The sequence below is a fragment of the Lolium rigidum genome, chromosome 4 (genome assembly GCF_022539505.1).
Source record: "Lolium rigidum isolate FL_2022 chromosome 4, APGP_CSIRO_Lrig_0.1, whole genome shotgun sequence".
Classification (NCBI taxonomy): Eukaryota; Viridiplantae; Streptophyta; class Magnoliopsida; order Poales; family Poaceae; genus Lolium; species Lolium rigidum.
In genome coordinates this window covers 158801271-158824995 of record NC_061511.1, presented here as the reverse complement: position 1 = coordinate 158824995, position 23725 = coordinate 158801271, and positions in this window count along the sequence as shown.

Sequence of the window (23725 nt, the reverse complement as noted above, 5' to 3'; positions counted from 1 at the left end):
AAACAGGCTCACACCAGCGCGCCCCAAATAGCGACGGCGCTTTTTCGAGCCCAATAGCCCCTTGGCGAAGAGCGCGAATCGGGCGCGCCAACGCCTCGCAAGACGGAAAATTTTGGGCATGGGAGCCGCCTGTCAGTCACCCATCCCAAATTATACATAATTTCCACCAAAACCCCGTCCCCTCCGCCGCTCATTTCTCCCGCTCGCCACTCCATCTCCCATCCAGCCTCCAACCCGAAAAACCCTCGCCGCCGCCATGCCGCCGAAGAGAAAGGCTCCGGCGAAGGCACCGACGAAGGCGCTGCCGAAGCCGCACGCCGTGGCGCCGCAGAAGAAGCCAACAAACATGTCGCAGGAGGCGTGGGACGACGAGACCCTCAGCCGCTCCGTGATGACGTCTGACCGGAGAAGGCGCCGCATCGCTGCTCTTGAAGCCGCGAAAGCGGTGACTGCTGCCAAAGTGTGTCTCAGCTTGGGCCAGTCCGAAGGGAGCCAGCAGCCCGCCGGCCGCAACATCTCGAGCTCACTGTCGTCGCCGGGGTACTACGCGGGGTCGTACGCGGAGGAGCCGTCGCTCTCGCAGATGCGTCTGTCGTAGATGGACGGCCGCGCCTGCTATTCCCCCGAGTGCCCCGACAGCGACATGACCTTGAACACCAACTCGCCGTAATCGCCAGATTCGGCGGCGAGGGGAAGCCGCGCCTTTCGCTTCCCCGTCGACGTGAACTCGTTGCCTGACCTGCGCCGCACCGACGACCACGTGACAGGCGGCACCGGCCTTTCCCATGACCTCTTCCCCGACAAGGGTAGGAGCACCCACCAGGTGTTCGGCAGCGCGTCTGGCGTGTCCATGGGCGACGACGGGGTGAGTTTCCTAACTATTTATGTGTTATGTGCATCATAGACACTGGCGGCGACTAAAAGTATAACTTGTTGCGTAGATTGCCGCTGCAGACGAGATCCTCAATGGCTTCATACACGGCCAAGCCTACGAACACCCAGTCGAGGAGTATGAAGAAGATGTCGAGGAGGACGAAGGTGAGGAGGAGGTCCAGGAGGAGTTGATCGACGCCGACACCGGCGTGACCACGACGAGGACGACAACGCGCAGGCATTCCGGCGGCACTCGTGGTCCGAGGTGGAGGTATTTGGAGGATGAATGTCTCATCGAGGCGTGGAAGCAAGTGAGCTTCTGCGCCATCACTGGCACCAACCAATCCGTAGGCAAGTAATACAATCGCATCCTCGATTCCTTCAACGAGAAGAAGAACTATGGTGAGTACACCACCATCAACATGAACCGGAACGAGGGCGCCCTCTCCCACCGTTGGAACATGATCAAGGCAGCGTATAGCAAGTTTCATGGCTACTATGAGAACATTAAGAACCGACAGGAGAACGGCAAGACGATGGTGGATTGGGTATGATCTACGCCCATTAGATGATCCATCTTGTTCATGATGCATTATAGTGTATCTATTAGATGATCCAACTTATTCCATATCTTGTTTTGCATCATGTATTGTTAGATACTCAACGCCATCGAGATGTACAAGTTAAAAAAATGAGGACAAAGACTTCCCCTTCATGCATTGCTTCAACAGGCTCCAAGGTTTCAAGAAATGGGATGACCTCCGCCTCAATCTACACAAGGACAGGGTAGAAGGGCCGGTCGATCCAGCCGGCGCCTCCACCGGGCGCCCCATTGGCAACAAGAAGGCCAAGGCCGAGAGGAATACGGTGCTGGTATTGGCCACAATGGACGCCTCCCTCGAGAAGATGATAACCTCATTCTCGGTGGAGAAGAAGGAAGCGGTGGATAGGGCCGCCGGCGTGTAGAAGGCAATCCTCGACAAGCAAGACATGAAGATCGAGTTGGAGAGGGATAAGGTGGAGGCGACGAAGATGGAAGCTCACGCCGCTGCCATGAAGGCCACCAACGAAGCCACACAACTTTCCTTGGCCAAGATGTCTCAAGAATCTAAGATCTTGATGGCCGACATGGAGAAGACCCGTTGGCGCAGGCGTGGCACAAGATGTACCGTGAGCGCATCGGCCAAGAGGTGCTGGCGGCGTGAGCTGCGTCGACGTCTCCCCGACACCCTCAACGTTCATGTCTCCGCCGGCACCCCACCGTCGTCGAGACGCCGACAAGCGGGGCGGAAGCATAGGTCGTGGCCCCGTGCTGCTTTCGCCGCATCGTAGCAGAGTCGGAGGACGTCGCCGCCGTCGCTGTTGTCCTCTCACTATCGCGAGACCTCCCGTTGTTTGCTGCTGCACCGTTGCCGCCGGAGGTGAGCTATCGTGCACCGTGTTTCCAGACCGCAAGTCGGCCGAGACAGCCATGGCCTGCAGGTCCCTACGGACGCATTGGATGGCCTCCGCCTGCGAGGTGTTCGATGAAATGGGCGATCTAAAATTTGTCCATTTTCATCTGTAGATCATGGTGGACAGCGACGACGACTAATTCTTCAAGAACTTCATCGACACGTCGTCAGACGAGGAGTTCGACGACAAAATTTTCACGGAGGCTGCGCTGATCATCCACGAGCACATTGTCTCGCAGATCCATGTGTACCGGGGGTCCTTGCCGGGGTGCGCGGCCGCCTTGGACCGCAAAAGAGAACGCGGCCACGACCAGCTCTTCAACGACTACTTCCAACCCAAGCCATTGTTCCCGCCGGCGTTGTTTCGCTGTTGTTTTCGGATGTCCAGACCGTTGTTCCGTTGGATAATGGATGGCGTCAAGCTCTACGACAACTACTTCTGCGCGAAAGTGGATGCAATTGGCAAGGTAGGCCTCTCTTCGTACCAGAAATGCACGTCAGCGATTAGGATGCTCGCATATGGCATTGCTGGTGATTTCGTAGATGAGTACACGCGCATGAGTGAGTCTACCGGCTTGGAAGCGATGTACAGGTTCTGCAACCTAATGCAGAGGACACAACTCGTCTGTTGTCAATCAACGCTTTCAGGGGGTTTCCTGGGATGCTTGGCAGCATAGACTGCATGCACTAGTTGGCAGGGGCATACAGCGGCCATTCTGAGGGGTGCACAATCATTCTTGAAGTTGTTGCTTGATACGTCTCAAACGTATCTATAATTTCTTATGTTACATGCTACTTTTATGATGATACTCACATGTTTTATACACACTTTATGTCATTATTATGCATTTTTCGGCACTAACCTATTGACGAGATGCCGAAGAGCCAGTTGCTGTTTTTTGCTGTTTTTGGTTTCAGAAATCCTACAAAGAAAATATTCTCGGAATTGGACGAAATCAACGCCCAGGGTCTTATTTTTCCACGAAGCTTCCAGAAGACCGAAGGGATTACGAAGTGGGGCGACGAGGCGCCGACACCACAGGGCCGCGCGGCCTGGGTGGGGCCCGCGCCGCCCTATGGTGTGGGGCCCTCGTGCCTCCACCGACGCTGCCCTTCCGCCTACTTATAGCCTTCGTCATGAAAACCCCAGTACCGAGAGCCACGATACAGAAAACCTTCCAGAGACGCCGCCGCCACCAATCCCATCTCTGGGGATTCAGGAGATCACCTCCGGCACCCTGCCGGAGAGGGGAATCATCACCGGAGGACTCTACATCATCATGCCCGCCTCCGGATTGATGCGTGAGTAGTTCACCCCTGGACTATGGGTCCATAGCAGTAGCTAGATGGTTGTCTTCTCCTCATTGTGCTAGCATGTTAGATCTTGTGAGCTGCCTATCATGATCAAGATCATCTATTTGTAATGCTACATGTTGTGTTTGTTGGGATCCGATGAATATGGAATACTATGTCAAGTTGATTATCAATCTATGATATATGTGTTGTTTATGTTCTTGCATGCTCTCCGTTGCTAGTAGAGGCTCGGCCAAGTTGATACTTGTAACTCCAAGAGGGAGTATTTATGCTCGATAGTGGGTTCATGCCTCCATTGAATGCGGGACAGGTGACGAAAGTTCTAAGGTTGTGGATGTGCTGTTGCCACTAGGGATAAAACATCAATGCTTTGTCTAAGGATATTTCTGTTGATTACATTACGCACCATACTTAATGCAATTGTCGGTTGTTTGCAAGTTAATACTGGAAGGGGTTCGAACGATAACCTGAAGGTGGAGTTTTTAGACATAGATGCATGTTGGATAGCGGTCTATGTACTTTGTCGTAATGCCCTGATTAAATCTCATAGTAGTCATCATGATATGTATGTGCATTGTTATGTCCTCTCTATTTGTCAATTGCCCAACTGTAATTCATTCACCCAACATGCTATTTATCTTATGGGAGAGACACCACTAGTGAACTGTGGACCCTGGTCCATTCTTTACATCTGAAATACAATCTACTGCAAACTCTGTTCTTTACTGTTCTTCGCAAACAAACATCATCTTCCACACTATATATTTAATCCTTTGTTTACAGCAAGCCGGTGAGATTGACAATCTCACTGTTAAGTTGGGGCAAAGTATTGTTATTGTGTTGTGCAGGTTCCACGTTGGCGCCGGAATCCCTGGTGTTGCGCCGCACTACACTCCGCCACCAACAACATTCACGTGTTCCTTGACTCCTACTGGTTCGATAACTTTGGTTTCTTACTGAGGGAAAACTTGCTGCTGTACGCATCACACCTTCCTCTTGGGGTTCCCAACAGACGTGTGTCAACTACACGCCAGCAAGACTTTTTCTGGCGTCGTTTCCGGAGAGATCAAGACACGCTGCAAGGGGAGTCTCCCACATCCAATCTCTTTACTTTGTTTTTGTCTTGCTTTAATTTATTTTATTTACTGCTTTGTTTGCTCTCTATATCAAAAATACAAAAAAAATTAGTTACTAGATTTACTTTATTTACTGTCTTGTTTGCGTTCTCTATATTAAAAACACAAAAAAATTAGTTACTTGCATTTACTTTATTTACTATTGTTAAAATGAATACTCCCGAAAATACTAAGTTGTGTGACTTCACTAGCACAAATAATAATGATTTCCTATGCACACCTATTCATCCACCTGCTACTACAGCAGAATTTTTTGAAATTAAACCTGCTTTACTAAATCTTGTTATGAGAGAGCAATTTTCTGGTGTTAGTTCTGATGATGTTGCTGCCCATCTTAATAATTTTGTTGAACTTTGTGAAATGCAAAAGTATAAGGATGTAGATGGTGACATAATAAAATTAAAATTGTTTCCTTTCTCCTTAAGAGGAAGAGCTAAAGATTGGTTGCTATCTTTGCCTAAGAATAGTATTGATTCATGGACTAAATGTAAGGATGCTTTCATTGGTAGATATTATCCTCCCGCTAAAATTATATCTTTGAGAAGTAGCATAATGAATTTTAAGCAATTGGATAATGAACATGTTGCTCAAGCATGGGAAAGAATGAAATCTTTGGTGAAGAATTGCCCTACCCATGGACTGACTACTTGGATGATCATCCAAACCTTTTATGCAGGACTGAATTTTTCTTCGTGGAACCTATTGGATTCAGCTGCTAGAGGTACCTTTATGTCCATCACTTTGGGGGCGGCAACAAAGCTTCTTGATAATATGATGATAAATTACTCTGAATGGCACACTGAAAGGGCTCCACAAGGTAAGAAGGTAAATTCTGTTGAAGAAACCTCCTCCTTGAGTGATAAGATTGATGCTATAATGTCTATGCTTGTGAATGGTTGATCTAATGTTGATCCTAATAATGTTCCTTTAGCTTCATTGGTTGCCCAAGAAGAACATGTTGATGTGAACTTCATTAAAAATAATAATTTCAACAACAATGCTTATAGGAATAATTCTGGTAACAACTATAGGCCATATCCTTCTGCTAATGGTAATGGTTATGGTAATTCTTATGGGAATTATTACAACAATAATAGAAGTGTACCCCCTGGTCTTGAAGCCATGCTTAAAGAATTTATTAGTACACAAACTGCTTTTAACAAATCTGTTGAAGAAAAGCTTGATAAAATTGATATTCTTGCTTCTAAGGTTGATAGTCTTGCCTCTGATGTTGATCTTTTAAAATTGAAATTTATTCCTAATGAAGATAAAGATATTAAGTCATTTGCTACAGCAAACGCCATCCAAGTTCGAATTAATGAAAATATTAGATTGATGGCTGAATTGCATGCTAGGTGGGAAAGAGAAGAAAACGAAAAACTAGCTAAAGAGAATAATGTAGCTAAAGTTTGGACTATTACCACCACTAGTAATGATGATGTTTCACATGTTGCTAAACCTCCTACAATCAATGATAAAATAATTGGTGTTGGCAATTTTTCTACTCCTAGTGCAAAGCGTGCAAAATTGCCTGAAACTGCTAAAACTGCTGAAACTGCTTGTGATAAAACTGCTAAAAATTTTCAAAATATTGGGGACAATGATCCCATTGCTGTAGATCATAATGGTTTAGATTTTGATGATTGATATCTCTGAAGTTATTAAGTTCTTACAAAAACTTGCTAGAAGTCCCAGTGCTAGTGCTATAAATTTGGCCTTTACAAAACATATTACAAATGCTCTCATAAAAGCTAGAGAAGAGAAATTAAAACTTGAAACTTCTATTCCTAGGAAGTTAGAGGATGGTTGGGAGCCCATAATTAAGACGAAGGTCAATGATTTTGATTGTAATGCTTTATGTTATCTTGGTGCAAGTATTTATGTTATTCCTAAGAAAATCTATGATATGCTTGACTTGCCACCGTTGAAAAATTGTTATTTGGATGTTAATCTTGCTGATAATGCTATAAAGAAACCTTTGGGGAGGATTGATAATGTTCGCATTATGGTTAACAATAACCTTGTCCCCGTTGATTTTGTTGTCTTGGATATTGAATGCAATGCATCTTGTCCCAATATATTGGGAAGACCTTTTCTTCGAACTGTTGGTGCTATCATTGATATGAAGGAAGGTAATATTAAATATAAATTTCCTCTCAAGAAAGGTATGGAACACTTCCCTAGAAATAGAATGAAGTTACCTTATGATTCTATTATTAGAATAAATAATGATGTTGATGCTTCATCTCTCGATAATACTTGATTCACACTTTCTGCGCCTAGCTGAAAGGCGTTAAAAAAAGCGCTTATGGGAGACAACCCATTATTTTACTTCTGCACTTTTGTTTTATATTTGAGTCTTGGAAGTTGTTACTACTGTAGCAACCTCTTCTTATCTTTATTTTATTGCATTGTTGTGCCAAGTAAAGTCTTTGATAGTAAAGTCAATACTAGATTTGGATTACTGCGCAAAAACAGATTTCTTACTGTCACGAAATTGAGCAGCCCCTTCTGTAGGTAATTTAGAAAAATCTGCCAATTTACGTGCGTGATCCTCAGATATGTACGCAACTTTCATTCAATTTGAGCATTTTCATCTGAGCAAGTTAAGTGCCCTAGAAAAATTCGTCTTTACGGACTGTTCTGTTTTGACTGATTCTGCCTTTTATTTCGCATTGCCTGTTTTGCTATGTTTGATGGATTTCTTTGTTCCATTAACTTTCAGTAGCTTTGTGCAATGTCCAGAAGTGTTAAGAATGATTATGTCACCTCTGAATATGTGAATTTTCGATTATGCACTAACCCTCTAATGAGTTTGTTTTGATTTTGGTGTGGAGGAAGTTTTCAAGGGTCAAGAGAGGAGGATGATACAATATGATCAAGAAGAGTGAAAAGTCTAAGCTTGGGGATGCCCCTGTGGTTCACCCCTGCATATTTTAAGAAGACTCAAGCATCTAAGCTTGGGGATGCCCAAGGCATCCCTTCTTCATCGACAACTTATCAGGTCACCTCTAGTGAAACTATATTTTTATTCCGTCACATCTTATGTGCTTTACTTGGAGCGTCTGTATGTTTTTATTTTTGTTTTTGTTTGAATAAAATCGGATCCTAGCATTCCTTGTTTGGGAGATAGACACGCTCCATTGTTGCATATGAACACATGTGTTCTTAGCTTTACTTTTAATGTTCATGGTGAAGGATGAAACTACTTCGTTCACTGTTATATGGTTGGAAACAGAAAATGCTTCATGTGGTAATTGGTATAATGTCTTGAATAATTTGATACTTGGCAATTGTTGTGCTCATATAGATCGTGTTTAAGCTCTTGCATCATGTACTTTGCACCTATTAATGAAGAACTACATAGAGCTTGTTAAAATTTGGTTTGCATGATTGGTCTCTCTAGAGTCTAGATATTTTCTGGTGAGGTGTTTGAACAACAAGGAAGACAGTGTAGAGTCTTATAATGCTTGCAATATGTTCTTATGTAAGTTTTGCTGTACTGGTTTATACTTGTGTTTGCTTCAAACAACCTTGTTAGCCTAGCCTTGTATTGAGAGGGATTACTTCTCGTGCATCCAAAACCTTGAGCTAAAAACTATGCCATTTGTGTCCACCATACCTACCTACTACATGGTATTTCTCTGCCATTCCAAAGTAAATTACTTGAGTGCTACCTTTAAAATTCCATTCTTTGTCTTTGCAATATATAGCTCATGGGAAAATAGCCTTAAAAACTATTGTGGTAAAGAATATGTAGCTTATGTATCTTATTTCTTATAAGTTGCTTGTTGAGCGGTAACCATGCTTCTGGGGACGCCACCAACTATTTCACCTTTGTTGAATATCATGTGAGTTGCTATGCATGTTCGTCTTGTCTGAAGTAAGGGTGATTTATCATGATCAAACGGTTTGAGTATGCATATTGTTAGAGAAGAACATTGGGCCGCTAACTAAAGCCATGAATCATGGTGGAAGTTTCAGTTTGGACAATTAATCCTCAATCTCTTATTAGAATATTATCTGTTGTTGAATGCTTATGCATTAAAGAGGAGTCCATTACATGTTGTCTATGTTGTCCCGGTATGGATGTCTAAGTTGAGAATAATCAAAAACGAGAAATCAAATGCGATCTTTCTCCTTAGACCTTTGTACAGGCGGCATAGAGGTACCCCTTTGTGACACTTGGTTGAAACATATGTTATGCAATGATAATCTATGTAAATCCAAGTTAATTAGGACAAGGTGCGAGCACTATTGGTAATCTATGCATGAGACTTGCAACTTATAGGATGTCTTATACATAACACATATGATTTATTACTACCGTTGACAAAATTGTTTCTATGTTTTCAAAATGAAAAGCTCTAGCACAAAAATAGTAATCCATGCTTCCCTCTCGCGAAGGGCCTATCTTTTACTTTATGTTGAGTCAGTCTACCTATTCTTTCTATCTTAGAAGCAAACACTTGTGTCAACTGTGTGCATTGATTCTTACATGTTTACCTATTGCACTTGTTATATTACTTTGTGTTGACAATTATCCATGAGATAAACATGTTGAAGTTGAAAGCAACCGCTGAAACTTATATCTTCCTTTGTGTCGTTTCAAAGCTTTCTACTAAGAATCTATTGCTTTATGAGTTAACTCTTATGCAAATCTTATTGATGCTTGTCTTGAAAGTACTATTCATGAAAAGTCTTTGCTATATGATTCAGTTGTTTATTCATTGTCTTTACCATTGCTTTACAATAGTATTGATCAAGATTATGATAGCATGTCACTTCAGAAATTATCCTTGTTATCGTTTACCTACTCGAGGGCGAGTAGGAACTAAGCTTGGGGATGCTTGATACATCTCAAACGTATCTATAATTTCTTATGTTCCATGCTACTTTTATGATGATACTCACATGTTTTATACACACTTTATGTCATTATTTTGCATTTTCCGGCACTAACCTATTGACGAGATGCCGAAGAGCTAGTTGTTGTTTTCTGCTGTTTTTGGTTTTAGAAATCCTACAAAGGAAATATTCTCGGAATTGGACGAAATCAATGCCCAGGGTCTTATTTTTCCACGAAGCTTCCAGAAGACCGAAGGGATTACGAAGTGGGGCGACGAGGCGCCGACACCACAGGGCCGCGCGGCCTGGGTGGGGCCCGCGCCGCCCTATGGTGTGGGGCCCTCGTGCCTCCACCGACGCTGCCCTTCCGCCTACTTATAGCCTTCATCGCGAAAACCCTAGTACCGAGAGCCACGATACGGAAAACCTTCCAGAGACGCCGCCGCCAATCCCATCTCGGGTGATTCAGGAGATCACCTCCGGCACCCTGCTGGAGAGGGGAATCATCACCGGAGGACTCTACATCATTATGCCCGCCTCCGGATTGATGCGTGAGTAGTTCACCCCTGGACTACGGGTCCATAGCAGTAGCTAGATGGTTGTCTTCTCCTCATTGTGCTATCATGTTAGATCTTGTGAGCTGCCTATCATGATCAAGATCATCTATTTGTAATGCTACATGTTGTGTTTGTTGGGATCCGATGAATATGGAATACTATGTCAAGTTGATTATCAATCTATCATATATGTGTTGTTTATGTTCTTGCATGCTCTCCGTTGCTAGTAGAGGCTCTGGCCAAGTTGATACTTGTAACTCCAAGAGGGAGTATTTATGCTCGATAGTGGGTTCATGCCTCCAATGAATCTGGGACAATGACAAAAAGTTCTAAGGTTGTGGATGTGCTGTTGCCACTAGGGATAAAATATCAATGCTTTGTCTAAGGATATTTCTGTTGATTACATTACGCACCATACTTAATGCAATTGTCTGTTGTTTGCAACTTAATACTGGAAGGGGTTCGGACGATAACCTGAAGGTGGACTTTTTAGGCATAGATGCATGCTGGATAGCCGTCTATGTACTTTGTCGTAATGCCCTGATTAAATCTCATAGTAGTCATCATGATATGTATGTGCATTGTTATGCCCTCTCTATTTGTCAATTGCACAACTGTAATTCGTTCACCCAGCATGCTATTTATCTTATGGGAGAGACACCACTAGTGAACTGTGGACCCCGGTCCATTCTTTACATCTGAAATACAATCTATCGCAAACTTGTTCTTTACTGTTCTTCGCAAACAAACATCATCTTCCACACTATACATTTAATCCTTTGTTTATAGCAAGCCGGTGAGATTGACAACCTCACTGTTAAGTTGGGGCAAAGTATTGTGATTGTGTTGTGCAGGTTCCACGTTGGCGCCGGAATCCCTGGTGTTGCGCCGCAGTACACTCCGCCACCAACAACCTTCACGTGTTCCTTGACTCCTACTGGTTCGATAACCTTGGTTTCTTACTGAGGGAAAACTTGCTGCTGTACGCATCACACCTTCCTCTTGGGGTTCCCAACAGACGTGTGTCAACTACACGCCAGCATTGCTTCACATGACACATGGATTTGGCACTCATTCTTCGGAATGGCTGGCTCGCACAATGACATCAATGTGCTGCAGCGCTCTCCGGTGTTTGATAGGCTAGCGTACGGTCGATCCCCGATGTGGATTTTGAGATCAATGGCCACCACTACACCAAGGGGTACTACCTTGCTGATGGTATCTATCCACCTTGGGCTACACTCGTGAAGACAATCCGAAAACCCAACTCGGAAGCAGGAGGCAAGATTTGCCAAAGAGCAGGAGGCAGTCCGGAAAGATGTCGAGCGGGCGTTTGGCATCCTCCAAGCTCGTTGGGCTATCGTCAGACACCCTGCCAGAGCCTGGGATGTGCAAACTCTGTGGGAGGTGATGACTGCTTGTGACGGTAAAGCACACGTCCGTTGGGAACCCCAAGAGGAAGGTGTGATGCGTACAGCAGCAAGTTTTCCCTCAGTAAGAAACCAAGGTTATCGAACCAGTAGGAGATGAAGGCCACGTGAAGGTTGTTGGTGAAGGAGTGTAGTGCGGCGCAACACCAGGGATTCCGGCGCCAACGTGGAACCTGCACAACACAATCAAAATACTTTGCCCCAACTTAACAGTGAGGTTGTCAATGTCACCGGATTGCTATAAACAAAGGATTAAACGTATGGTGTGGACAATGATGTTTGTTTGCAAAGAACAACAGAGAACAGTGACTGTAGTAGATTGTATTTTAGATGTAAAAGAATGGACCGGGGTCCACAGTTCACTAGTGGTGTCTCTCCAATAAGATAAATAGCATGTTGGTGAACAAATTACAGTTGGGCAATTGACAAATAGAGAGGGCATAACAATGCACATACATATCATGATGACTAATATGAGATTTACTTAGGTCATTACGACAAAGAACATAGACCGCTATCCAGCATGCAACTATGCCTAAAAAGTCCACCTTCGGGTTAGCATCCGCACCCCTTCTAGTATTAAGTTGCAAACAACAGACAATTGCATTAAGTACTGTGCGTAATGTAAACAATACAAATATCCTTAGACAAAGCATTGATGTTTTATCCCTAGTGGCAACAACACATCCACAACCTTAGGGGTTGCTGTCACTCCCCCCATTCAATGGAGACATGAACCCACTATCGAGCATAAATACTCCCTCTTGGAGTCACAAGTATCAACTTGGCCAGAGCCTCTACTAGCAACGGAGAGCATGCAAGATCATAAACAACACATGTATGATAGATCGATAATCAACTTGACATAGTATTCCATATTCATCGGATCCCAACAAACACAACATGTAGCATTACAAATAGATGATCTTGATCATGATAGGCAGCTCACAAGATCTAAACATGATAGCACAAGAGGAGAAGACAACCATCTAGCTACTGCTATATGGACCCATAGTCCAAGGATGAACTACTCACGCATCAGTCCGGAGGCGGGCATGGTGATGTAGAGCCCTCCGGTGATGATTCCCCTCTCCGGCAGGGTGCCGGAGGCGATCTTCAAAACCTCCCGAGATGAGGTTGACGGCGGCGGCGTCTCAGTATGTTTTCTCGTATCGTGGCTCTCGGTACTAGGGTTTTCACGACGGAGAGATTATATAGGCGAAGGGGCAGAGTCGGGGGACGCTCGAGGGGCCCACCCCATAAGGCGGCGCGGCCAGGGGTGGGGCCGCGCCCCCTAGGGTGTGGCCGCCTCGTCGCCCCTCTTCGTCTCCTCTTCGGACTTCTGGAAGGCTCCGTGAAAAATAAGACCGTGGGCTTTTGTTTCGTCCAATTCCGAGAATATTTCCTGTGTAGGATTTCTGAAACCAAAAACAGCAGAAAACAGGAACTTGCGCTTCGGCATCTTGTTAATAGGTTAGTGCGGGAAAATGTATCAAAATGATATAAAGTGTATATAAAAATGTGAGTATTGTCATAAAACTAGCATGGAACATAAGAAATTATAGATACGTTTGAGACGTATCAATGACCGCTTGTGTAATCATGCATAACATGATTGTTGAGGTAGAGCGGGATGATTCGCTCTTTGATAATGAGTGGGATGGCCAGGGAGAGTTGGTTACTCCTCAAGGTGGTCCGGCGTCATTCCAGGACATTCTTCATGCGCACCATGAAATTCGAGATCTAGCTATACACAACCAGCTGCAGGCTGATTTGGTCGAGCACATGTGGCAGCATGTAGGCAACAATGCTGCAAACAGCAATGATGAAGGAAATCCAGAAGCCTAAAGCATTTGTATCGTTTTTACATTTTATTTGAATAATACTTTATCATTGATTACGTGGACAATGTACTGTGTAATAATTTTTGAGAATTTGAACTATTTTATATATTTTCTATAATTTATTTGGCGTTTTATAGTGAATTTACAAGCAAAAAGCTACCATACGGCACCGCGACCCAAATCTGCCGCGTTGGGCGCAGCGCGCGACCCAAACGGACGCGGGGCTCCGTCCGCGCGTCCGCTCAGCCACCCAAACGGCCCAAAACGGACGGCCCAACGCGTCCGTTTAGGTCGCTCGGTTGGAGATGCCCTAAATGTTGAAAAAAAGAATGATCAAAAGGCCCATCATCTCATTGGGTTTGGCCCATAACCGTTGTGTAGAATATAAAAAGAATCTTTGAGCTACCGGTGTGGGAGGCAACTGCCCCCCCCCCTCCCTAGCCCCAAAGCTCTGGCACTATATTATTTATGTTGAATCAATTATTCCTATAGATTATGTGAAGCAACAAGTCAAGATTCATGCTTCACTATACAACGAACTTTGATGATGCTCGTGGATGCAGTTGTACTAGAGAGAACGACCTGCAAGTCTGATGTGGGCATTTCTCCATAGGTGAATGCAATGCATGCCAACAGATATAACTTGGCTTTTCCTCGGTTTTCTACTTTTGCCAATTGGCATTAGCACCATCAAACCATGCTGAATTTCATTTAATTGCAACAGGTTAATCCGCAAGAAGGTAGGTGTTGGCTGTCACACTTACTATTATGTGGCAGTACGTCCTTAGACAGCGCAATGTGCTTCCGGCGCACGTAATCGCATAAATCTAGGAAACATTCATGAGCCTCGTGTTGATGACTCCCAGTCCCCCAAATTCCCGTGGTCTGCAGACTGTGGTCCAGTCTACCATATGGTACTTCCTCTTGTTGCCCACCCCTTCCCAAAGGAAGCGAGCTCTGGACTTATTCATCTCCCCGTGTGTCGTCTCATGGAGGAGGTAGATCCCAATCGCGAACATCAGGAGGCTCGAGAGACATGAATTAGTGAGCTAAAGTCTCCAAGCTGAAGCCAGAAATAGCCCCTGCCATGGGTCAACCCTATGCCCCACCTTCTCCGTCAGGAAGTGCCAATCGGCTACCGACAAGGTCTTGTCTGACACCAGCAAACCTAGGTACTTCATCGGGAGGGTCCCAAGATTACTGTTGAGCGAGTTGGCTACCTGCAGCTTCTCTGTGTCGTCAACCCCTGTGACAACCGCTTCGCTCTTATTAAAGTTGATCTTCAGCCCCGACATGTTTTCAAAGCATAGTAGCAAAAGCTTCAGGTGTGGTGACCCGACATACCACTGCATGGTGTAGTATGCAAGTCTGATATTACACCAATGAATCACCGTTCCACTAGTATTACATCGCTCAGAGTGGTACAACAGAAACATATGCGGGTCCAAGGCATGTCTATAGAATTACATACAGACTCTGTTACATAAGATCATCACAACCTCCTACTTTACAATGAGGTAAAACTGTAAATAAACTCCAGAAGAACGACTCGTGGTCTAATCTTATCACTAACTCTACTTGTAGAGGTTTTGACTAGTTATAGGGGCTATGAATAGATTCTAGCTAAATAGGAGCTAGGTTTAGGAATCTAATTCCTTTTGCTTCTAGTCTATGTTTACTCCATGATAGATGTGGTATTTGACTCTTCTGACAGGTCCTGTCCCTTGAAGTAGTTGTTGACTCCTTGGTCTTCGAGTTGCACAGTAGATCTTCCTTCGATGCCTCCATATCTAAGCAGGGGATTTAAGAGTGGGATGAGTACGAGCGTACTCAACAAGTTCATTATAGGAAAGATGTGTTTAATGCACTAGCTACAACATTAGACTAGAAAGTCTAATACCTATGCAGGTTTTTATAACCATTTCTTCAAAAGGTTGCTTTTATTCAGAAGAACTATGTCCGTCAGCCTTCACCGGTTTACTAGAACTTCATGGAGTTCCTTTCCGGCAGCGTTCGCAGTTCCATAACCCGGAACAGGGAGTGACAGGTCACGATTCATTACACTCTGCAGAGGTGTGTTGCTTTACCCATAAGAGATCTTAACCTTGGTGCAATCCGGGTGATCATTCCGTCCACACTTCCGTTGGTGTGAGGCCCGGTATAAGGTCTTAGCCAATCATACTCCTCCGCTACCTCGCACACCCACCCTTTGTTGCAAATCCGACCTTGGGTCCTCGCCAGGCTATATCACTTGGATATCTTCCGACATCGACAACTACCAGGTCGCAACCATGGTCCTTCGCCGACCAATGCAACCCATCATAGACTGCATTACCGTGGGGAATTAGAATGGGATCCCCACCCCACCGCTTGTCCCTCGGGATCAAGTGTCTATGGTAAGCGCATCCGTTGATGTACGAGAGGTGGAAATACAATTGACTACTCCGTCCCACTCCAGATCTTATGGTTAACACGAGTTTTACGGCACAAGAATGACTGGGCGACATTTTTTGTTTAATCGTAGATGGATATAAACCCATTGCAATGGAACCTCCACCATATCAACACATACCATGGTTCCATTCCCCACCACATAGTCATATTCATAGTTATGAAAATAGTACTTTTGCTTTTTATGCAAGAGTGATCAGTATAGTACTTTGCAAGTTATTTGGTAAAAATACTCAAATGACATGAGCAAGCGATTGATACGTCTCCGACGTATCGATAATTTCTTATGTTTCATGCCACATTATTGATGATATCTACATGTTTTATGCATACTTTATGTCATTATTATGCGTTTTCCGGAACTAACCTATTGACGAGATGCCGAAGTGTCGGCTTCCGTTTTCTCGCTCGTTTTTGGTTTCGAAATCCTAGTAAGGAAATATTCTCGGAATTGGACGAAATCAACGCCCGTGGTCCTATTTTTCCACGAAGCTTCCAGAAGTCCGAAGGGGAAACGAAGTGGGGCCACGAGGTGGGGACACAGTAGGGCGGCGCGGCCCAAGCCCTGGCCGCGCCGGCCTAGTGTGTGGTCCCACCAGGACTCCACCGACCTTGCCCTTCCGCCTACTTAAGGTCTCCGTCACGAAAACCCTATCACGTTCGACGAAACCAGAGAAAACCTTCCAGAGCCGCCGCCATCGCGAAGCCAAGATCTGGGGGACAGGAGTCTCTGTTCTGGCACGCCGCCGGGACAGGGAAGTTCCCCCGGAAGGCTCCTCCATCGACACCACCGCCATCTTCATCAACGCTGCTGTCTCCCATGAGGAGGGAGTAGTTCTCCATCGAGGCTCGGGGCTGTACCAGTAGCTATGTGGTTAATCTCTCTCCTATGTGCTTCAATATAATAATCTCATGAGCTGCCTTACATGATTGAGATTCATATGATGATGCTTGTAATCTAGATGTCATTATGCTAGTCAAGTGGATTTTACTTATGTGATCTCCGGAGACTCCTTGTCCGACATGTGTAAAGGTGACAGTGTGTGCACCGTGTGGGTCTCTTAGGCTATATTTCACAGAATACTTATTCACTGTTATGAATGGCATAGTGAAGTGCTTATTTATATCTCTTTATGATTGCAATGTGTTTTGTATCACAATATATCTGTGTGCTACTCTAGTGATGTTATTAAAGTAGTTTATTCCTCCCGCACGGTGTAATGGTGACAAGTGTGTGCATCGTGTAGTACTTGGCGTAGGCTATGATTGTGATCTCTTGTAGATTATGAAGTTAACTATTGCTATGATAGTATTGATGTGATCTATTCCTCCTTTCGTAGTGTGAAGGTGACAGTGTGCATGCTATGTTAGTACTTGGTTTGGTTATGTTGATCCGTTATGCACTCTAAGGTTATTTAAATATGAACATTGAATATTGTGGAGCTTGTTAACTCCGGCATTGAGGGTTCGTGTAATCCTACACGCTTAGTGGTGTTCATCATCCAACAAGAGGGTGTAGAGTCTAGCATCTATCTATTTATTCTGTTATGTGATCAATGTTGAGAGTGTCCACTAGTGAAAGTATGATCCCTAGGCCTTGTTCCTAAATATCGCTATCGCTGTTTGTTTACTCGTTTTACCGCATCTATACTTCCCGCAATATTACCACCATCAACCACACACCAGTCCCGGACAGCAAAGCACTTTTCCGGTGTCGTTGCTACTGCTCGCATTTATTCATACCACCCGTATTTCACTATCTCTTCGCCGAACTAGTGCACCTATTAGGTGTGTTGGGGACACAAGAGACTTCTTGCTTTGTGGTTGCAGTGGTTGCATGAGAGGGATATCTTTGACCTCTTCCTCCCCGAGTTCGATAAACCTTGGGTGATCCACTTAAGGGAAACTTGCTGCTGTTCTACAAACCTCTCGCTCTTGGAGGCCCAACACTGTCTACAAGAATAGAAGCACCCGTAGACACCAAGCACTTTTCTGGCGCCGTTGCCGTGGAGGAAAGGTAAAAGGCTCTCATACTCCGGTCCCAGGTAAAGTACTTTTCTGGCGCCGTTGTGTGTGTGCTTGAAGCTATTTCCTTTAGATCCTGCAATTGCATCTTTTTGTTTCTTGTTTACGCTAGTTAGGCATAATGGACAACAATGAGCTTCTTATTCTATTTCCTGATTTAAGACATGGATGGTTTGATGCGAAAATTAAAAAACGTATGGAACATATTAGTATGAACGCTTTGAACCCCATTGTTGCTAATGATATGGAAAATTCTAAGCTTGGGGAAGCTGGCTTTGATGAGCATGATATTTTTAGTCCCCCAAGCATTGAGGAGAAAATTTACTTTGATGATACTTTGCCTCCTATTTATGATGATTATAATGATATTGGTCTTTTAGTACCGCTCTGTTATGGAGGATAAATTTGATTATGATTACAATATGCCTCCTATATTTGATAATGAGAATAATAATGATAGCTACTTTGTTGAATTTGCTCCCACTACAACTAATAAAATTGATTATGCCTATGTGGAGAGTAATAATTTTATGCATGAGACTCATGATAAGAATGCTTTATGTGATAGTTATATTGTTGAGTTTGCTCATGTTGCTACTGAAAGTTATTATGAGAGAGGAAAATATGGTTGTAGAAATTTTCATGTTACTAAAACACCTCTCTATGTGCTGAAATTTTTGAAGCTACACTTGTTCTATCTTCCTATGCTTGTTACTTTGCTCTTCATGAACTTGTTTATTTACAAGATTCCTATGCATAGGAAGCATGTTAGACTTAAATTTGTTTTGAATTTGCCTCTTGATGCTCTCTTTTGCTTCAACTACTATTTCTTGCGAGTGCATCATTAAAACTGCTGCGCCCATCTTAATGGCTATAAAGAAAGAACTTCTTGGGAGATAACCCATGTGTTTATTTTGCTACAGTACCTCTATTTTATATTTGTGTCTTGGAAGTTGTTACTACTGTAGCAACCTCTCCTTATCTTAGTTTTGTGCCTAGTTGTGCCAAGTAAAGTCGTTGATAGTAAGGTTCATACTAGATTTGGATTATCTGCGTGAAACAGATTTCTTGCTGTCACGAATCTGGGCCTAATTCTCTGTAGGAAACTCAGAAAATTATGCCAATTTACGTGAGTGATCCTCAGATATGTACACAACTTTTATTCAATTTTGGCATTTTCATCTGAGCAAGTCTGGTGCCTCAATAAAATTCGTCTTTATGGACTATTCTGTTTTGACAGATTCTGCCTTTTATTTCGCATTGCCTCTTTTGTTATGTGGGATGGATTCCTTTGTTCCATTGACTTCCAGTAGCTTTGGGCAATGTCCAGAAGTGTTAAGAATGATTGTGTCACCTCTGAACATGTGAATTTTTATTATGCACTAACCCTCTAATGAGTTTGTTTCGAGTTTGGTGTGGAGGAAGTTTTCAAGGGTCAAGAGAGGAGGATGATATACTACGATCAAGGAGAGTGAAAGCTCTAAGCTTGGGGATGCCCCGTGGTTCATCCCTGCATATTTCAAGAAGACTCAAGCATCTAAGCTTGGGGATGCCCAAGGCATCCCCTTCTTCATCGACAAATTATCATGTTTCTTCTCTTGAAACTATATTTTTATTCGGTCACATCTTATGTACTTTACTTGGAGCGTCTTTGTGCTTTTATTTTTGTTTTTGTTTTTGTTATTTTCATTCTCTGAATAAATACATGCTTGTGTGGGAGAGAGACACGCTCCGCTGGTTCATATGAACACATGTGTTCTTAGCTTTTAATGTTCATGGCGAAGGTTGAAACTGCTTCGTTAATTGTTATATGGTTGGAAACGGGAAATGCTACATGTAGTAATTGGTATGATGTCTTGAATAACTTGATACTTGGCAATTGTTGTGCTCATGTTTAAGCTCTTGCATCATATACTTTGCACCTATTAATGAAGAAATACATAGAGCTTGCTAAAATTTGGTTTGATCAACAAGGAGGACGGTGTAGAGTCTTATAATGTTTACAATATGTCTTTTATGTGAGTTTTGCTGCACCGGTTCATCCTTGTGTTTGTTTCAAATAACCTTGCTAGCCTAAACCTTGTATCGAGAGGGAATACTTCTCATGCATCCAAAATCCTTGAGCCAACCACTATGCCATTTGTGTCCACCATACCTACCTACTACATGGTATTTCTCCGCCATTCCAAAGTAAATTGCTTGAGTGCTAACTTTAAAATTTCTATCCTTTACCTTTGCAATATATAGCTCATGGGACAAATAGCTTAAAAACTATTGTGGTATTGAATATGTACTTATGCACTTTATCTCTTATTAAGTTGCTTGTTGAGCGGTAACCATGTTTTCTGGGGACGCCATCAACTTTACCTTTGTTGAATAATCATGTGAGTTGCTATGCATGTTCGTCTTGTCTGAAGTAAGGGCGGTTCTCACAATCAAATGGTTTGAGTATGCATACTGTTAGAGAAGATCATTGGGCCGCTAACTAAAGCCATGATCCATGGTGGAAGTTTCAGTTTTGGACATATATCCTCAATCTCATATGAGAACATTAATTGTTGCTACATGCTTATGCATTAAAGAGGAGTCCATTATCTGTTGTCTATGTTGTCCCAGTATGGATGTCTAAGTTGAGAATAATCAAAAGCGAGAAATCCAATGCGAGCTTTCTCCTTAGACCTTTGTACATGCGGGATAGAGGTACCCCTTTGTGACACTTGGTTGAAACATATGCCATGCAATGATAATCCGTGTTAATCCGAGCTAATTAGGACAAGGTGCGGGCACTATTAGTATACTATGCATGAGGCTTGCAACTTGTAAGATATAATTTACATAACACATATGCTTTATTACTACCGTTGACAAAATTGTTTCATGTTTTCAAAATAAAAGCTCTAGCACAAATATAGCAATCGATGCTTTCCTCTTTGAAGGACCATTCTTTTACTTTTATGTTGAGTCAGCTCACCTATTTCTCTCCACCTCAAGAAGCAAACACTTGTGTGAACTGTGCATTGATTCCTACATACTTGCATATTGCACTTGTTATATTACTTTACATTGACAATTATCCATGAGATATACATGTTACAAGTTGAAAGCAACCGCTGAAACTTAATCTTCCTTTGTGTTGCTTCAATGCCTTTACTATGAATTTATTGCTTTATGAGCTAACTCTTATGCAAGACTTATTGATGCTTGTCTTGAAAGTACTATTCATGAAAAGTCTTTGCTTTATGATTCAGTTGTTTACTCATGTCATTACCATTATTTTGATCGCTGCATTCATTACATGTGTTTACAATAGTATGATCAAGGTTATGATGGCATGTCACTCCGTAAATTATCTTTGTTATCGTTTACCCGCTCGGGACGAGCGTAAACTAAGCTTGGGGATGCCGATACGTCTCCGACGTATCGATAATTTCTTATGTTCCATGCCACATTATTGATGATATCTACATGTTTTATGCATACTTTATGTCATTATTATGCATTTTCCGGAACTAACCTATTGACGAGATGCCGAAGTGCCGCTCTCGTTTTCGCCGTTTTTGGTTTCAGAAATCCTAGTAAGGAAATATTCTCGGAATTGGACGAAATCAACGCCCAGGTTCCTATTTTTCCACGAAGCTTCCAGAAGTCCGAAGGGGAAACGAAGTGGGGCCACAAGGTGGGGACATAGTAGGGCGGCGCGGCCCAAGCCCTGGCCGCGCCGGCCTAGTGTGTGGTCCCACCAGGACTCCACCGACCTTGCCCTTCCGCCTACTTAAGGTCTCCGTCGCGAAAACCCTATCACGTTCGACGAAACCAGAGAAAACCTTCCGAGCCGCCGCCATCGCGAAGCCAAGATCCGGGGGACAGGAGTCTCCGTTCCGCACGCCGCCGGACGGGGAAGTGCCCCTGGAAGGCTCCTCCATCGACACCACCGCCATCTTCATCAACGCTGATGTCTCCCATGAGGAGGGAGTAGTTCTCCATCGAGGCTCGGGGCTATACCGGTAGCTATGTGGTTAATCTCTCTCCTATGTGCTTCAATACAATAATCTCATGAGCTGCCTTACATGATTGAGATTCATATGATGATGCTTGTAATCTAGATGTCATTATGCTAGTCAAGTGGATTTTACTTATGTGATCTCCGGAGACTCCTTGTCCCACATGTGTAAAGGTGACAGTGTGTGCACCGTGTGGGTCTCTTAGGCTATATTTCACAGAATACTTATTCACTGTTATGAATGGCATAGTGAAGTGCTTATTTATATCTCTTTATGATTGCAATGTGTTTTGTATCACAATATATCTGTGTGCTACTCCAGTGATGCTATTAAAGTAGTTTATTCCTCCTGCACGGTGTAATGGTGACAGTTGTGTGCATCGTGTAGTACTTGGCGTAGGCTATGATTGTGATCTCTTGTAGATTATGAAGTTAACTATTGCTATGATAGTATTGATGTGATCTATTCCTCCTTTCGTAGTGTGAAGGTGACAGTGTGCATGCTATGTTAGTACTTGGTTTGGTTATGTTGATCTGTGTTGACGTGGGAGTTGAAAATCTTTGTGGTGTAACTTTTCTTCGTTCCCCGGCAACGGCGCCAGAAAAAGAGCTTGATGGCGTGTAACTCACACGTTCGTTGGGAACCCCAAGAGGAAGGTATGATGCGCACAGCAGCAAGTTTTCCCTCGTAAAGAAACCAAGGTTTATCGAACCAGGAGGAGCCAAGAAGCACGTTGAAGGTTGATGGCGGCGGGATGTAGTGCGGCGCAACACCGGAGATTCCGGCGCCAACGTGGAACCCGCACAACACAACCAAAGTACTTTGCCCCAACGAAACAGAGTGAGGTTGTCAATCTCACCGGCTTGCTCGTAACAAAGGATTAACCGTATTGTGTGGAAGATGATTGTTTGCAAGAAAACAAGAAAGAACAAGTATTGCAGCAGATTTGTATTTCAAGTATAAAAGAATGGACCGGGGTCCACAGTTCACTAGAGGTGTCTCTCCCATAAGATAAAAGCATGTTGGGTGAACAAATTACAGTCGGGCAATTGACAAATAGAGAGGGCATAACAATGCACATACATGTCATGATAAATATAGTGAGATTTAATTGGGCATTACGACAAAGTACATAGACCGCCATCCAAGCATGCATCTATGCCTAAAAAGTCCACCTTCAGAGTTATCATCCGAACCCCTTCCAAGTATTAAGTTGCAAAACAACGTACAATTGCATTAAGTATGGTGCGTAATGTAATCAACAACTACATCCTTAGACATAGCATCAATGTTTTATCCCTAGTGGCAACAAGCACATCCACAACCTTAGAACTTTCTCGTCACCGTCCCGGATATCAATGGAGGCATGAACCCACTATCGAGCATAAATACTCCCTCTTGGAGTTAAGAGCAAAAACTTGGCCGCAGCCTCTACTAATAACGGAGAGCATGCAAGATCATAAACAACACATAGGTAATAACTTGATAATTAACATAACATAGTATTCTCTATCCATCGGATCCCGACAAACACAACATATAGTATTACGGATAGATGATCTTGATCATGTTAGGCAGCTCACAAGATCCAACAATGAAGCACAATGAGGAGAAGACAACCATCTAGCTACTGCTATGGACCCATAGTCCAGGGGTGAACTACTCACTCATCACTCCGGAGGCGACCATGGCGGTGAAGAGTCCTCCGGGAGATGAATCCCCTCTCCGGCAGGGTGCCGGAGGAGATCTCCGTAATCCCCCGAGATGGGATTGGCGGCGGCGGCGTCTCGGT